This window comes from Grammomys surdaster, unplaced genomic scaffold (genome assembly GCF_004785775.1).
Source record: "Grammomys surdaster isolate TR1022 unplaced genomic scaffold, NIH_TR_1.0 126660, whole genome shotgun sequence".
Classification (NCBI taxonomy): Eukaryota; Metazoa; Chordata; class Mammalia; order Rodentia; family Muridae; genus Grammomys; species Grammomys surdaster.
Window position 1 is genome coordinate 3,765,302 of NW_021621449.1, and position 19,131 is coordinate 3,784,432.

Here is a 19,131-nt window from a genome sequence, read left to right on the forward strand (position 1 = left end):
ATATGAGAGGAGAACTCTTCCTTGGTGAAATCACAAAGGAGATGAAAATCCATGGACTTTGTGTTGCATTTGCAGAAAAAGTTCCAGAAGTTCCTGCTAAGGACACAATAAACAAGAAGTTATTTATGGAAAGATTCACACTGACATGTGTTATTGTTGTATTTGATGACAGCTATTCTCTTCTGAGGTTTGTCGACAAAATCATTTACTATACTACTTTTCGTAATGTCTGGATCACAACTTCTGATTGGGATTTCACCACATTTCCTTTTCAGCAATATAAAATTAATTTGTTCACTGTTGGAGGACTATCATTTTCTGCTCGCATGGATGAAATCCTGGGATTCAAGGATTTTCTCAGAAGTGTCCAACCTAGAAAATACCCTCATGATATCTTTATCCAGGATGTGTGGTCGATATTATTTGAGTGTCCACTTTTCTATGAGCATGGAGTCAGGAAACTAAGTCAGTGTGAGCAAAATGGCAGCCTCAGCACACGTCCTCTGCATCTTTGGGATATGAATACCTCACCCTATAGCTACAAAGTCCATGCTGCTGTACACGCCATTGCCCAGGCACTCCATGAGGAGCTGTCACTCAGAGTGGAAGGAGACTTGCTTGATAAAAGTGTCCTCCAGGCTCCCTTCCCATGGAAGGTAACAATAGCTGGTCTTGTGTTTCGTTACATTGTTGGGCTTGGCTTGTAAATTCTGCATTTTGTTCCATGAACTTTCAAAGTTACTCTAAAGTTAGAGATAAAATTAAAGAAAACACATTTGTGGTGCTTAAAGTTGAACTAACATTTCAGTCAGAAAACAATATGTGCATTAAGCTGAAAAAAAGGTTTTCCTATTTTAAGCACATTCAAACAATAATATTCAGACCCTTTTATTGTCACATCTTTTCATTATTGCTTATTGTTTTGTGAAGTAACTATAGAACACAACTCAAATGCCTTGTACAAGTATAAAATATGGCATATTGTAAGATATTTTAGGCATATTTGATGCCAATAGTTTGTTTTATTTTGATAAGCAGATCCTAGAAAGAACACATAGTTCTGTAAGGCTAGACATTGCCATGACTATTTTCCAGCGTGTGTGGCTTCATGAGTTTGAAGGCAGCCTGGACTGTATAGACAGACCTTGTCTTTAAAACTAGATCCCAACACCAACGGAAACAAAAACAGTTTTCATTAATCAATGTGGATTGAATGGAGAGGCACTAATCACAACACATCAGCTTTCATCATGTTTCCCCCTCTGCACCTGCTTAGCTTTACAAACCAGTTGAGTTTCTAACACTGTACCAGAGTTCCTCCCTCTACATTGTTATCAACACTGTCTTTGAGATTGTTTAAAGTTCCTCATTGTTTGGTACTTTCAAATGCTTGAACAATGAATGTTGTGTATTTTCTACCTGTGTTCCATTGCATTCTGTTCTCCTCCCTCCCCTGTTGATGCCTTTCTCCCAACCAGCCCTCTCTCACTCTCTTGATCTCTTTTTGTAGATGAGATCCTCTGTATTTAATTAGAGATTCTAACCAAAGAGTGAAGGGTTATTTCTGGCCTAAGGGCTAATTATCTCTTTAGATCACAAACATCTTTTTTGTGTGTTGAATTTTGACATCAGGCATCCTAATACATAGAATGTAATATAGCTCATGGTGAGCTGCATGCGCCTTTCTCTCAGACCTGTGATGTTAAACGTCTTCCCACACACTTTATGACAACATATATTCCTTGAAAAAGCAATCTAACAGATACTTTTCCTTATTTTAATGTTTTGGCCAAACAATTTCATTCATTACCTATAAACTTGGGATAATAACCATTCATTAAGTATCTCATTTGTGAATATCTTCTTCCATTTCCTGAACTGTCCTCTCAAATTGTTGGTTGTTTTCTTTGCTGTGCAGATACTTTCTTGGTAGGATAATTTATCTTAGGTTTTATTGACTGCTTTTGATATCTTATTTGAAAATATCCTCATCAAGACCAATGATATCAATGAACTTCCCTTTCCATTTTACTCTAGTAATTTTTATCCTGATATTTTGATCTGTTTTTACTTTATTTGGCATAGGAAACAGACTAAATGTGTAGCACAGGCTGGCCTAGAACTCATGACCCTCCTGCCTATGTCTCCTTCAGCAAGTGCTACAGGCTTGTGCCACCATAACACATGCTGTTAATCCCAGCACTTGGGAGGCAGAGGCAGGCAGATTTCTGAGTTCGAGGCCAGCCTGGTCTACAGAGTGAGTTCCATGAAAGCCAGTGCTACACAGAGAAACCCTGTCTCAAAAAAATGAAACAAAACAAAACAAAAAAACAAAAAACAAGAAACAGACAAAAATCCATGGCAGTTTTTTCACCCTGTTTTCACAACAGCCTTTTTAGAAGAGACTACATTTCACCCTTTGTGAGTTCTTGGTGTCTTATTGGTTCAGTTGGTTTCTGGACTTCTGTTCAGCTCCTTTGCGATGTGTGCATGTTATAGGCCATGCTTGTACTGCTGTAATTTTACAAAACTATTTGGAATGGGAAATGCAATGCTTTAATTTTATTCTTCTTGTTCAAGTTTGCAAAAGGCATGTGACATCTTTGTGGCTCTCTTCTCCTGTGGGAATTTTAGGCCTTGTCAATATCAGAGAAAAATATCATTTAAATTTTCATATAGACTGTCCCAATCTGTGAATACTTTTGTATAATGAACTATTTCGACAGTATCACCTCTTCTAACCCTTGATGCTGTGTCTTTTCTATGTCTTTTCAATCTCTGTCATCAGCATCTTACAGGTTTTATCTAAAAAATATTTTACATACTTGGTTAATTTTTTTCCTAATCAGTAAAATAATTAGGAATATTGTTTTATTGTTTCTATTGGTCCATCTTTATTATGCATGGTCTTGGGTTTTATAATGATATTTCCATTCAAGGGTATACAATACTCATTTGACTATGTTTCCCTTCAATTCCTTCACTCCACTTTCTACTCTCTGCAGAGGAGTGTTGGTTTGAATTAGAAATATCCCTCACAGGCTCAGGATTTGAACCGTAAGTTCTTGAGGCATTTGTCTAGGGAAATATGTATGATGTAGTTTTCCTGGAGTAAATCAGTCAATGCAGAGGGCTTTTGACATTTACTTATCTTCATCTTACTTCACGGCCACCTTCTCATGTTTCAGATGAGGATGGGAACATTCAGCTTCCTATGCCATCAGGAGTGCCTGCTGCCATGCTCCTCACCATGATAGACTCTGGTTCCCCTGGATCCACAGGCCCAAATAAACTCTTCCTTCTGTCAGTTGCTTGGGTCATAGTTTTCATCAGAGCAACAGATCAGTAACTAATACATACATGTGTTAGTCACATTTGATCCTCTACAAAGTTATTTCTTTAATCCCAAGTCTTCTGTTTTTATGTACGTGTGTGTGTGTGTGTGTGTGTGTGTGTATGTGTGTGTGTGTGTCTGTGTGTGTGTGTCTTTGTCACTCCAAGGGAGAAAATTCATTTTCCCTTTCCCAGAAAGTATAAATGACAGTACAGTTGTTAATTTCTAACCTAGTGTTTAGATTTTCTTTCAGTTCAATCATTCATATACTCATCCATTTTCTTTTCTTAAATAAAACAAAAATTATTTATAAAATGAAACAAAACTGTCAAATGGAAGTCACACAACAGAACGAAGAGTGCCTCTCCTTCTATAGTGTTCTCTGATCTCTAAGTGAGGGGTTATTATTTTATTATTTATTTAAAAATTATTCTTCTTTCATATAAGACTTCTGTCTCTCCATTCCCACTATACCCCTGCCCAACCCCACTCTCCGCCAGGTCCCCTGGTTCTCTGTTTTCCTTCTCTAAAATGGGATATGTCTCAGGAATATCAACATGGCATAGCAAGATACAGTGAGCTTGGGCATATATCGTAATATCAAGGCTGGATGCGGCCACCCAGTAGTAGGAAAAGGGTACCCATGAACCAAAAAAAAAAAAAGTCAGATATGCATAGTCTTCTATTGTTAGGAGTCCCACACCACATCAAGCTAAACAACCATAGCATGTATGCAGATGAATTAGGGTAGATCTGTGCAGGCTCTGTACTTGTCAATTCAGTCTCTGTGAGCCACTGTAAACCCTGCTTCTTTGATTCTTTGGGATGTGTTCTCCTGGTGTCCTGGACTGCTCTGGCTCTTACAATCCTCCCTCCCCATCTTCCATGGGTTGCTCAGGCAATGCATATCATTTGGCTGTGTATCTCTGCATCTGTTCCCATCACTTGCTACATGAAGTCTCTGATATATCAGGTCTAGGCACTGCTCTATGACTATAGCAGAATAGCCTTACAAATCTGTTTCTGACTAGTTGCTGTTGTGGTCAGTAGTGTTCAATTTTCCCTTGGTGCTCTGAGCAACCCAGCTTCAGGTTCCTGGCCATCCAGGCAGTGTCTGGCATGTGATGCATCTTATGGCTTGAATCTCAAGTTAGATCAGTCGTTGCTTGTTTACTACCAGAGATTTAGAGTCTCTGTTGTCCCAGCACATCTTGCAGTCAGGACAGGTTGTGAGTCCAAGGTTTTTTCCCTGGGTGGGTGTCCAAGCTACACCACTGAGAGCCTTGCCTAGTTACAGAAGACGGCCAGTTCAGGTTCCTTATCCTCTATTACTAAGTTCTTACTAAGGTCACCCTCATAGGTTCCAGGAAACTCCACTAGGTTTTGACATTGCCTCTAAATGCCCTATTATTCCATCACTCACTGTGTCTCTGTCCATAACTTTTCCCTCTATATGCCCCACAAACTCTTTCTTTTTTGTTCCCATCTCTATCTGCCCTCTAGTCTACCCATAACATCTATTCTATTTTCCATTTCTAGGGAGATCCATATGACCTTTACCCTCCACCTACAGAATCTTCCTTGTTACTTAGCCTCTCTATGGTCCTGTGGACTCTACCATGATTATCCTTTATTTTACAGCTTATAACAACATATAAACTGCTATGTTTGTCTTTCCTGGTCTAGGTTGCAGCACTCTGGATCTTCTCCAATTCCATCCATATGCCTGAAAATATCACAGTCTCATTTTTCAAACAGCTGAATAGGAATCCATTGTATAAGTATATTTGATGATCCGTTCTTCAATTAAGAAACATCTAGGTTTCAGCTAGTTTCTGGCAATTTTAAATAAAGCCACTATCAATGTAAATGAACAAGTGTCTTTGTGGTAGGATGGAGTGCCATTTGGGTGTACACCCAAGAGTAGTATAGCTGAGTCCTGAGGTAGATTGATTCCCAATTTTCTGAGGAACCAGCATATTGATTTCTATAGTAGCTGTACAAGTTTGCACTCCCTTCATCAATGCAGAAGTGTGCCTCTTGGTGCACATCCTTGCCATCATGAGCTTATGTCTTTGATCTTATTCATTCTGAAAGGTGGAAGACAAATTCCCAAAGTAGTTTTGTTTTGCATTTCCCTAATGGCTAAGGACATTCAATATTACTTTAGGTGTTTCTCAGCCATTTGAGATTTCTTTATTGAGAATTATCTATTTAGCTATGTACCACACTTTTTATTTAGATTGTTTGGTTTGTTGTTGCCTAGTGTCTTCAGTTCTTCATATATTTTGGATATTAACTCTCAATCAGATTTAGAGTTGGTATAAATCATTTTTTGTTATGTAGACATTTGAAGTTGTTCTTTGCCTTGCAGAAGCTTTTAGGATCATGAAATCCAACTTATTAATTGTTGATCTAAGTGCCTTCAAAGCAGTATTCTGCTTAGAAAATTGTCTTCTGTGCCAATGTGTTTAAAGCTGTTTTTTACTTTAACTTCCTTTTCCAACGTTTCTGCTTCAATGTGATTGGTAATTGGCCTTGAGTTTTGTTCAGGGTGATAAATATGTAGGCCTATATCACACAAACAGGCACACACACACTCACACACACACAGAGTCTCTCTGTCTCTCACGCTCACTCTCACACACACAAACACACATACACACTCATGGCACACATGAAGATATTCAGTTAAAACAGCACCATTTGTTGAATATTCTTTCCTTTTTCATTGTGTTTTTCTGGTTTCTTTATTAAATATCAGGTGTCCATAGGTGTGTGGATTTATTTCTAGGTCTTCAATTCAATTCCATTGTTCAATATGTGTGTTTTCCTGAATAACTTCGTTGCTTCTTTTACTATAGCAGAGTTCTACAATTTAACTTCAGGGATAGTGATACCTCTTGAAGTTATTTTTCTATTTACTATGTTATTTCTACTGATTCATGAGTATGGGAGATCTTTACATCTTCAGATATTTTCATGAATTTTTATTTGCTAATTACCATCCCTTGATCTCCTTCAGCTATCTTATTGTTGTATTGTGCATTTGGTTGAAAACATCTTTAACCTGCAGTATTTCTTGAGTGTTTGTCTGAATGTGTGCCATGAGTGTGTATGTGTGTTTGTGTGTGTGAGAGTGAGCGTGAGAGACAGAGAGACTCTGTGTGTGTGTAAGTGTGTGTGTGTGCCTGTTTGTGTGATATAGGCCTACTGCTGGTATTGATTAGCCCTATCACAAATGTTTGATATACATAAAAATAATGAAAGCCACAGAACATATAGTTAGAGAAAGACAGGGTAGTTAATGTAACCAGGTTTATTTATATCTTAGTGACTTATATAGTAATTCTGAATGTTATTTTTCACTTTTAGCTCCATCCATTCTTAAAAAAGGGCCTACTTGGGAGAAGCACCAATGAGGGGAACATTTTGAACAAGGAGGTTTCAGCAACCACGCTTGATATCCTCAATTACCAGTCTGTGCAGAGCGGTACCAAAGCTCAAGTGAAAGTTGGCGAGTTTGTCTTTGAATCTCACAGTGTTCAGCATCTTTCCATAAATGAAAAACTCATAAATTGGGGCAAATACCACAAGGAGGTGAGTATCCTTGAGGTCAGTACCATGAGCTGTTTTCAGAGTGGAATTTCTCAGAGAACAGGGTTGTCAGAAGTCATCAACTTTTGGCCTAAGATGAACAAAGAGAGTTAAGTGTCAAAACCCAAAAGCTTCTGGTCACAGAATAACAAGAGAGAGTTAAATCACCAGAAGCCATCAACTTCTGAGTCAGAAAAGTAAGTGAGAGTTAATGAGTCATTAGCCTTTGGCGTTTACACGTCACTGGGTCCCAACTCAGTACCTGACTGCTGGTGTGGAACCCCGCAAGTTACATCTCCCTGTCTATTCTTCTGAGGGCTGGTTATATCCTATCTCTGACTCACTCTGTCAGATCTTTCTCTGATTCATCACTTTGTCTGCCCCATCAATTAGATGTTACTTTCAAACATGGGTGCTTCCTTCTACCAGTGAAATTTTACCTTTGTTTGGTATTAAAGATTTGCTGAGGGCTGAGCCATTCCACAACTAAATAAGTTATTTTGTGTAAATAACACAATCTATGGATGCATAGTATAATTAAATATCCTGGACACATTTTTCTGGATTTGAGTGTCAAATCTATATGCACATTCATCCCCTTATTGTTGGAACTGTTTACTCTGAGTATTTCAGTGATGTGATAAAAAGAGATGGTACATATTAATGGTGAATATTATATTCTCCGAGAGTCCCAATAAATTTTCTTCAATGTAAAACACTGTGTGTATCAACTACTTCTCATGGTCAGGATTAGTTTACTAGACCAATAAGGGAATCAACAATATTTATATAAACACTTATATTTGGTTACAGTTTAGTGGGTTTTGTTTGCTTTGTTTTTTGTGCTTTGTATTTTATTTTCTAGGTTTTATTTGATTGTTGTTTTATTGGTATTTTGATTTGTTCTTCAAGAAAGGTCATAAATTTGGGTGAGTAGGGAGTGGGCAAAGATCTGGACAGAATGGGAGTAGGGAAAGGATAGGATCAAAGTATATTCAAATTTAAACATTGTTTTAAATATAATAACACAGTATATAAAATAAAAATAACAGCTGAATGAAATAAAAAGCAAGTTCTCAAAAGGAAGACAAGGAGAGAGTTCAAGAAAAAGAGAAACAGATACTCTGTGTTCACACTTTCTAAAATAATGGTAGTTCTGTGGTTGTTACAGTCTACAGAAGTCCTGCTGAAATCTACAATCTGGATGCTAATACTGAATGTCATGAATTGACTGTCTTTCCTCCTCCCATGTCTCCTGCACAGCTTCCTGTTTCAGTTTGCAGTCAAAGTTGTTCACTGGGTAAGCACCTGTTGAAGGGAAACCATTCTGTTGTTTTGATTGCATCCCATGTCCAGATGGAGAGATTGCAAATGAAACAGGTATTTATAAAATGATTCTGAATGTGCAAATTTTTGGAAATGGTTCTGAATGTGGAAGTTTCTAGAAATGATTCTGAATGTGGTAATGATTCACAATGGGGCAGAAGTAAGTAACAAAAAGCTTGAAGACCCAGTTACAGTTGATATATCTAACTCTTAATACTTTAAAATAAGTTCTTGCTTTGTGGAGGTTGCACAGGTTTTTATTCCCAGTACTCTGTAGGTAGATTTCTAATTTCAAGGCTAGCATGGTCTACAGTATGAGTTCCAGGACTGCACAGAGAATGCCTACCTTCAAAAACAAGCAAACATAGGCACAATCATTTTTGTTACTGTTGGTTGTTTTTGGTTGGTGAGTTGGCTTGTCTAGATTGGTCTCAAACATCTAGGCTCTTGCAATCCTCCAGGCTTAGCTTCCTGGGTAAGTAAGACCACCAGAGTGTGTTCCTGCTTTTGGCCCTGTTTTGTCTTCTGCACATCTGCATTGAGTTCAGTTTGTGTTCTTTGTACCCATGCTTTTCACCAATAGTTATGTTACTTACTGCTGTAGCAATAGTAATGGTTAAAATTATTGCCCCCTGCATACCCTAAACTATGAATAATGTTCAAAGGTAGAGTCCTTGTATACCCCAAACAGTTAGCAGTCCCTGCAAACCCTAACAATAAGTAAAGTTAATACTTTTGCTTTGGAATTACTTTGATTCTTGTGGGAGTTCTCATTATGCATTCCCTGGTAATGTAAACTAGCATGAGGTCACTGTACAACTAAGCACTGAGAGATCCCAGAGGATGAGTGATGTGCAGGATGTGAGTGATGTTTGGATTGTGAGTGATGTGTAGAAATGCTCCTCTGCTGTCCTCTGACTCTCCAGATGTGGCATCTTCCTCAAATTGATTCTAATTGCAAAGCTTCCCCAGAGCACAGCAGCAATGCTTACTACCAGCTTTTTGTGTCCTTTCACATCTAACATCTATTTCAAAGCAGGTATTTTGTAATGCCAATTTTGTCCTCCTGAATGAAATCTGTACTTATCAATGACTGTTTATTTATCAATATTGTCCTTTGCTTTATTTTGTTGGTAAAGTAGTGGTAGTTTGCAAGCCCACTACTTCCTCAGTGCTGGGCTTGCAGATGAGCACCACCAAGTTCTTGATCATTGTTTTATTAAAATAAACTTTGGATTGGTTCTTTGTGATTTTCACATCACACTCCCCAACCCCTCTCATCTTCAGCTCCTCTTGTATGTATCCTCCCTCTTGCAACCTTCCACTGCACTAAGAGAAAAATGTATCATTGTAGAAGCTGTAATATATCACAATGTGTCCCATGTCATACCCTTATGTCTACACTTCTTTGCTTGCCAATGTTCTTTTCTTGTACTCTGGATTCTGCTACTCCATAGTAACTGGGGCTGCTCTTGGGTATCCTGTTGTTGTTGTTGTCAAGTGCTATGGAGATACTGAAGTTATAGATATTTTGGACTGGCGCCTTCCAGCAGTTTGTAGGGCAGTAAATGTTGGGCTAGACCAATTAAAAGACCTAGATCATAAAGTCTTTCCTGCCTTCATACACTTAGGTCCAGTTCACAAACAACCCCTCATACCAGGACCAGCTATACTCTGCTGCTCACATGAAGTTCATGGACTGTTCTCCTAAGTGCTGCAGCTGGGGAGAGACATGGCCAGTTCTCCCATTTTCACAATCCCAGAACAAGCTCTTCTGCCTATGATAGATGGCAAAGGACAAGCGAGGATAGGATAGAATCTCTCCTTGGTTAGCACCACCAGCCAGCAGATAAGACACAGGACTTGTTCTCCCACAATCATGTCCTTGCTGCTGGCTCAGGTGCAATCCCTTCATCCAGGGCCAACTCTCCTGTCCTACAAGGCAAGGTTCAGGACCTGGTCTCCTGAGTGCTGAAGCAGGTAATGAGAATGGACCAGTCTTTCGCTGTGATGACCCTGGGGCCCGCACTACTACAAGTTGTAGGTCATAAGAGGTAAAGAAGAGGGCATCTATCCATCACCCATGTCACTGCATGGCAGTCAAGTGGCTTGCCAGCTCTGCCATGGTCATGCTCTTGGGGCTGGCCTACCTGTGCCCCAACCACCAGGGTCAGCTCAATTGTACTAACTAGGGGAGGTACGGGGCTCATTGTCCTGTGTGCTGCAGCTAGTGAAGGGATTATATCAGGATCATTCCTCATCTGGCCTGACCCCTTCTGAGGATTGTCTGTGTTGAGTTCACTCCTACCTGGTGGCTTCAGTCCTAGAAAACGTCTAGTCTCTGGCTTGTTCCTAGAACTAGGAGTTACTTGGGTTTATGCAGCACTGGATTAGTGGTCATCTCAGGCTTTCTTTCTCCAGGGAGTGTTATTCTACTAATCATTTAGATGTTCCTAGGTCAGAACACCGTGGATAGAAGTAACCTCTCTCCTCTCTGCCACCTACTGGTGTGCATGTGACACAGCAGCCACACCTGCAACCCTAAGAGCAGTCCTTACACTTTATACTTATCAACTACTAATGCACCCTTTGTTTACTTTTAGAAAAGTAATACATTGACTTTAATAGATTAAAATTGAAGAAAATATATCCACACTAATTCTCTCTAGGGATAACATCTCTGTAAAGTATTGTTAGTTTTATTTACTATGCTTGTTGCAGTCTTTCCCTCTTCTCCTCATTTCAGTACATTCTACGCCATCAACAGAAGGCTTAATGTTTAAAAGTACATATGACTGAATCTCTTTTCCTTATCATTATCTTTGTACTTCAATACTTATATGTTTCATAATCTAAAACAATAATTTTTATGTTATATTAATCATTTTTATGTTATGTTGTTTAATTGTTATGTTCTAAATATATTGACTCTTACAAAATGAACTTGCAAATGTAAAAGTTTATATTTACTCAAAATCAGGAAATTAATTGACTGATATCACCTCACTGTATTAAATAATTCTAAGAAAATATTTCTATCCTCATCATGCATTTAGCACTTTTTTGTGAAGGGAATTGAAAGTAAAGCCTTCAAATATACTAGGCATGCGTTCTAGATACATCTGCATTCACAGATCATGCAATTGTCACCATGAAAATATTTTATTACGTGGACAAATATAATCAGAAGTCACCATACACCTTTGAAAATACATTCAGACTGGGTTATATGGATCACTAGGTTTTTCAGTGGTTTCTAAGACTTCATTATATGCTTTTTAGAACATTCAATCTATTCTCTTGTAGTAAGAGGACTGAGTTAACCAGAGCCAGGGTGACTCCATAACATGTTTCAAACTGGTAATTTGGGAGACTAGGCCCAAGTTTCTGAATATCAGTCCTGGAAAAGTGCAAAATGAATCAATTTCAGGGAATAAAACCTCACACACTTGAGAGACAATCAGTAAGCTTTCCTACCACCTAGTCTGTGCCCACTTCACAGACATCTACTCAGGAGCTGTAGAAGTTGCCTGACTACCTAACCTCAGCCAAGCACACTTGATCAGCAAAACTCCCCCACATCCCTATGAACCACTCACAAAGTCACCTATATGTCTGGAAATGGTGTCAACCATTCAAAGGTAAAAGTCACTTCCACCATAACAGGCTTTAAGTTGACCCTGCAATGTCCAAATCTGTGTCTTCCATTCTGAGTTATGGTACATCCCTGCATTCAGGTTTTCTGCAGAATAAATGTTCTTTACTCTTGCATACTATTTGAGTCTAGAGTGTCATTCTTTGCAAATCATAGACCCTTACATTTGGGGGCTCATTTGGGATTTACTGAGTTACCCTAGCCCAAATAGTTGAGTTTTTTCTTTTCCAATTGTTAAGTCTAGGTGACTAGTTATCTATTGTCTTATCTATCTCTGTGTTTCTGTTTCAGGTTTCATCTGGAGTCACAGAAGGGTGAAATAGATGAGTATTTTGTTAAGCAGCAGGGGCTGCGGTGTATACTCACCAGCATCTGTGTAGGAAGAACTTGCTAGTTCCCATCTAATTTCTGAATCATTTCTGGGTTTATAGGCTTTTCCTGTGAAGGAAGGAAGAACATTTAAAACAGCCTTTTAGTTTTGTTTTTATTTTCCCAGCAATGTCATTTGTGTCTCTCTGTTTGTCCTCTGTCTGTGTTTTTTGTCTTCTTGTACAAGATTTTCTCTGATTCTAAGATGAGACAGGTGCAGAGCACCCCACTGAGCTTTGTCCTGACAGTTTTATAGAATTGTAGAAGACTCCATTCAGTTTGTTCAGCCTAGCAAATTAACCATTGTTTGCAGAAATAAATTGCTCTATTGTAAAGAGGGATGACCTGAGGAAGAAGCTTTGAAATGTGATTTTAATCTTTATTTCTAAGTTCTCTATAAAAAATTTTCTATGAAATTTCTCTAAGAAAGTACCTCAAAAGGTTTCTACTGTCTCAAAAGTTCTATTCTCTAAGAGAAAGGGGATTTCTTCTCTCTTTGTCCTCATCACTTATTCATCTTCAGTATACATGATCACATGGTAAAAAGTTCACCGCTTGTTTACACATAAATTCAAATCATAAATTAATAAGTTTACAACAGAAAATGTTGACATGCATATCCATCAAGAGTATTTATATAGCTGAATGTTCACCATCTTTCACTAGCTTTATATATTCAGTGAAAATTAAAAACCATAATATTTGTGACTAAAGTATTAGTGAAGTTTCATATAGTTAAACCCAGTCAATATTTTATATTCTGTTTTTGCAGCTATAGTAAATCATTAGTTCCCTTTTTATGATCTTTGGTTAATTGTTTTACAACCTCTTGATGCATGCTTATCTCAGAAGCAATTAACTTGGAACACTTGAAAAATGGCATAGTTCTTATTGCAGTTTTGACATCAGAAAGGAACTTATAGCAGTGTTTTAATAAGTGAACTTAATAATTACAAATATAATTTTTGGAATTCTTATAGGACCATCACTAAGAATTAAGAAATTCTCTATTTGACTATAGAACATCACTACAAGACAGTGCATCTTCTTTGTTTTGCAGAGACCTACCCAAAAGGGTGGGCTGATACCTAGTAATTGTTATATATATTTAATAATAACAGGGGAAGCATATTAATTTCAAGAATCTTTCCTTGAATGTAATCTTCTTGACCTTGCCTAGAGAAACATGTCTGTGATTAACTTTATAGTCCATGGTGGAACTATCTTAGGATGATCACCAGCTAGTTTTTAGCTTCTTTTTGATGTCTCCTGGCAACAAAGGTTATTGTCTATAAGGCCACAGGCCACATATCCTCAGACGGCAGTACCTGATCAAAAAGATCCTTGTTTGGTTGAAACCCTTTTTTTCACCAACTGCACTGCTCCCAACAATTCTTCCTCTGCAGGAGAGTCTATCCTGCCCTCTCTATCTTGATTCCTCCCTCTGACCCTGAAGAAGGTTTCTGCCTCCTCCTTATATCTCTGCTCCTGCCACCACTGGCCCTGTTCAACCAGCACAGACAGAGGAAGCAATAGCCCTTGACTCCTCTGACTCTCCTGACTCTACTTGGACTGTAACACTCACTTGGTCCTGTACTGCCCAGAGGGCTGACACTACTACAATCTTGCCCCACCAGACGTCAGGACTTCCAAATGTACAGAGGAGGTACTTCATAACATATATGTCATTTGCTAGTAAAAACAGTTACAACTGAAAGTTGCAAACTCCCCCATTTTCATAGAGACACTCAGTACTCATAGGTCTTTTAGATTCAGTCATGTAACTCACTGGCCATCTGAGGCAACAGTCACCAAATGCTCCAGGTTCTCTTCATGACAACAACAACAATAAAACAAACAAGCAAAAACATGAGACCTGTGTGCAAATTGGTTCTGGGAACAAATGGACTGCTACCCAAGTCTAGTCTGATAATGATGTAGTCTTCCCTATGGCTTAACCTGTTTGATGGAGTTAAGTAGAATTTCTGGGTCTACCTCAAGGTTTTAATAGAGTGTGTGTAGAGGGGTCCCTTAGAAGGCACTAGATGGCTCATAAATTTTCTAAGGTAAGCCAGGTGATGTACAGAAAAATGAGAACCATAGATAATATCTCAAAAAAATTTGAAGCCCATATGAGGAAAAAAAAGGATAGGACAATATAAAAAAATGGACATTGTTTTTAAAACCGTCTAGTGTATGTGGATGGAAAAGTGGGATAGCAAAAGAAGTACTCATTTAAATGTTGGAACCATGAAAGATACCAGTGACTTACTTATCTAAGAAACAGGACCCGGTGGCCTGTAAATGTCCAAACTGCCTCTGGATCATAGCTGCCTCTACCCTGTTTTTCAAGGATGCTGATAGGAAAACCATGAGACAGAAAGTTGTTATCCCCATTCCCCATGCTATTGAGAGGACGTTTCAGGATTCACATAACCAATGGCTTTCCAACAACAAACTGTTACACTGACATCCAGGGACCATCTGAGGACTGCAAACTGCTGAAAGCTGTCTTATTAAAAGTTGATGTTAACTAGCCCAATCAATATGATAGTTCCTTGTCTTTCAGCTGGATCTCCTAACCAGATGTTTCTTATACATGCCCCATTGCCCAATCTTTGGGCAATCTTTAACATTTCAGCCTTCCTAAGCCCTCAAGAAAACAATGAACTCCCAAATACCAGCAAAAATCAAATATTAAAAATTGACATCCATTATGCCACCATACAGGCTGAGATGCTAAGTCAAAAAGGCCCCTATTTCTGGAATTAATTCATGATTCTTACATTTCAATTGACCCTTTAGCTAATGTCTAAGACTTTGGTGGAAATTGGGACAGAACAAATATTCGATTCAATTACAAATCAGAAGTTGGAATGAGAGGACACAGTTAGCCAGAGCCAGGCTGACTCCTTAACAGGCTGGCAGTTTTGGAGACTAGGCCCAAGTTTTTGTTTCCCAGAACTTCATTCGTTCAAAACAAGTCAATTCCAGGAAGTAATCAACCTTCATGGGCAGTCATCAGGAAGCCCCCATTACCTAGCTGGAGCCAATCTCATAAGCAGTCAACTACAAGCTATAGAAGCTGCTCCACCAACTAGTTTGAGCTAAATTAGCAAAAGTCTCCAAAATCTCCCAGTATCTTAACCAGTCACAAAGTCATTCATACCCCTGGAGACAGAACCAAGCAATCAAGGGAAAGGTAAAAATCAGGCACTTCTACCATAACGAGCTTTAAGTTGGCCCTGCAGAGTCCACACATCTATCTTTCATCCTGAATTATGGTAGACCCCTACATGTCTGAGAAGTAAGGCTCTTTGCTGTAACATACTATTTGAGTCTGGGGTATCATTCTTCACAAATCACTGATCCTTACAGTACTAGTTCAATCACTTTTAATTCCTGTGTACCATTTTTCTTCAAACCACTAGTATCTAGCTGCATATGTGTGTGTGTGTGTGTGTGTATACATTTTTCAAAATCAAAAGGGAGAGTAAGCAGAACTGATAGCCAAGCACACTGACTTTGGTTAAGGACCACGAAGAAACCACTATCTCTCAAAATAATATATGTATGCCTGTGCAAGAAAAATGGTTTAAATCACCTTTGGGAAAAGAAATTTACAGTATAGGTTGAACTTTACTGGTATTTTTAGAAATTTTATTGACATATAAACTCACAGTCAAATATGTAAAGAGTTTCTGGTTTCCTTCTTTCTTTTCTCCTTTTTTCCTTTCCTTTCCTTTTCTTTTGAGATAATGCCTCAGTATGAAATTTTGTCTGGCTAGGAAAGAGGTATGTAGACCAGGCTTGCTAGTAATAGTCCTGTTATTGTCCCTGAATACTAGAAGTACAGGTGTCTATTACTGTGACTTGCTGTAATTATATTTGTAATAAAACATGGGTCCCATGCAAGTGTCCTTCAGAGAGAATGAAATCTAAGCTTAGTGAATAAGGCTTTCCATTCCACTTCATTTATCTTAAATATTCAAAGACTGACCTCCACATGTATTATTTTTTAAAAAAGGATACTACATAAAGAAATTTACTAAAATTTTCTGTAAAAGTACAGAAAGTTCAAATAATACAAATGTAAGTAATAAATGTACATTGAATTAAGTGCAAAATTATTTTTGCATCAAAAAATTCTAATCAGAATTCAATTAAGGGTATTAAGAAATTCACTCAAACTACCACTTCTTATATTAAGAAGAAAATATTCACCTCTAATACATATTATCTAAAGTATTATTTCTAAAACAATGATACATCCTTTGGTAAAATCAAAATCAAAGAAAGAAAAGAAAATACCACAGTTCCTAAACATAGATGTCAGCAATTGTTGGCGAGTTTTATATTCTAGGCCTTCCACAATAATAACTAAGAGCTCCCAGAAACAAGAGCTCCAGGGATCACTGTGAACTAAAGGTAGAAATGCTGTAAGAGCTAGAGAGGGGACATCTGTAGTAAAGCAGGATTTATCAGACACGACAGGGTACTTGAACACATAAACTCACAGAAGCATGCACCAGACTAGCAACACAAGTCACACAATATCCCAGGATGGATGGGGGACAAGTTCATAATGTCCAGCCTTAGCAACATGCTATTGACAGTTGATGCCTGCTAGAGACCGATTTCTGAAGATATGTGGTCTTTGAAGTCTGACCATGTTATGGTTGATGGTCCTTAATCCATATGGATACAGCAGCATTAAGTGAATGTACTGGGTTTAAAAACCCAAGAGCAAATAAAGTTTGGAGGAACAATTGTTGGAGGAATAAAGAGAAAGAAGTGCAGGGCGAAGAAATGGGTGGTAGATTTGATCAAAACACATAATATGGATGTACGAAATTCTCAAGCAATAAAAAGTGTTTTAAATGAAGATAATGTTAAAAATGGAAGAAATAAAATAAAAGTTTCAAAGTTTATAGTCTCTTCCTTTCATATGTAATCAAATATAATTTTCATATTGTCTGATTTCACTTGATTTCATTTCTAGATTTCTGACTCTTCCATATTGTTTAAGTCCACTAAATTAATGAATGTTTTAGGGATTCAAGTGTATATGTATTTTTCTCTTGTGAAAGAAAAAATAATTTATCCATTGTTTTTCAATATTTTGGTTAAGTAACTATAACCAGGGACATTTCCTTCAAAATTCAAAAATGGTTCCACTCAAGATATATATACCAAATGTTCATCTTTGGACTCACCATAGAAATGTAATACACCAATCTGTCTCCCTTTCAGATATGGATCAATGCATCAAGTGTCCTGAAGATCAGTATCCAAATAACCAGAAGAATTACTGTCTCCCTAAAATTATGACATTTTTGTCCCATGAAGATGCCCTAGGAGCTGTTTTGGTCTCAGTAGCCATTAGTTTATCTGTATTTTCAGCTATGATTTTAGGATTATTTATCTGCTATCGAGATACACCAATAGTCAGAGCAAATAACAGAAACCTCAGTTATGTCCTCCTAGTTTCTCTAATGCTCTGTTTCTTTTGCTCATTAATATTCATTGGCCAACCTAGCACAGTCACTTGTGTCTTGAGACAAATGATTTTTGGGGTCGTATTTTCTGTTGCCGTTTCTGCTATCTTGGCAAAGACCTTCATTGTGGTTGTGGCCTTCAAAGCCATCAAACCAGGAACCACATTGCAAATGTGGATGGTGACCCGACTCTCAAATGCTATAGTCTGCTGTGGTTCCATCATTCAACTGTGCATCTGCGCAGTCTGGCTGGGAACATATCCCCCTTTCCCTGATGTTGACATGCAGTCAGAGTTTGGACAAATCATCCTCTTGTGTAACGAGGGGTCCACCCTTGCTTTCTATTGTGTCCTGGGGTACTTGGGCTTTCTGGCCAGTCTCAGCTTGCTTATTGCTTTTCTGGCAAGAAGGCTACCTGACACCTTCAATGAGGCAAAAACAATCACATTTAGCATGCTGATTTTCTGCAGTGTGTGGATTTCTTTTGTACCTGCTTACCTGAGCTCCAAAGGCAAAACCATGGTGGCAGTGGAAATTTTTTCCATTCTGGCCTCCAGTTCTACCTTACTAGGCTGTATATTCCTTCCAAAATGTTATGTGATCATACTGAGGTCAGGTGGACATTCTAGAAAAAAGTTCTTTAAATGACTTCTTCCTTAAGACAAAGGAATTTATTGTGATTTGTGTAAAACGAACTATATAGAAATAAAGATTCAAAAGAGTGGTGTGAACTCAATGTATTTCTTTTGACAATGGCAACAGCTATTTAATCAAGTGTCCTTGCTCTCATTGGAGATGACCAGACACATCAAACAAAGCCACCACAGGTTAGATAGCTGCCAACTAGAGGTGACTTCTGGTGTGTCCACTAGATGCTTCTTTAAATCACAATTCTGCCATTTTTCAACAGAATGTAAGAGGACTGAAAATGATTAAAAGTAAGAATTAGAGAAAATCATTTGTGTGGCAATAAAAGTAATAGATGTTTTAAAATGTGCTTCCTCTCTGTTAGTCACATGCAGTCATAGTCAGTACAAATTAATTTTAGAGCAACCATGAGTTCTGCTGAAAAGAGCTCATGGTCTCTGCTTCTCCCTTTGAAGGGGCCTCACAAACAAGACAATATGTGATATAAAGTTCAGGATCTCTGGAGGGTTTTGTGTTCTTTTCTATGTTCTGGTGGAACAGCATGAATGAGATCTTAGGCAGAGCACCAAAGGAAACACAGACTTGTTTACCTTGAGGATATCCAACACATCAGTGGGTAGAGGGTCTCTGAGAGAACAGCCAGATTCATGGAGTGCTTGCTGTTCTCTAGCAGACTTAGGAGTTTCACATTGTCTTCTACAGGT

At 38.2% G+C, this 19,131-nt stretch overlaps 1 non-coding gene and 1 pseudogene across 1 annotated transcript; one reads left to right on the top strand and one right to left on the bottom strand.

Moving 5' to 3' along the window:
- LOC114615404 overlaps window positions 1-18,427 on the top strand; it is a 25,214-nt pseudogene extending 6,787 nt beyond the window's left edge.
- Window positions 10,681-10,809, bottom strand: LOC114615431. The gene has a single exon (XR_003710470.1). It is a non-coding gene; the product is annotated as a small nucleolar RNA SNORA17 (small nucleolar RNA).
- Window positions 18,428-19,131: the final 704 nt, after the last annotated feature.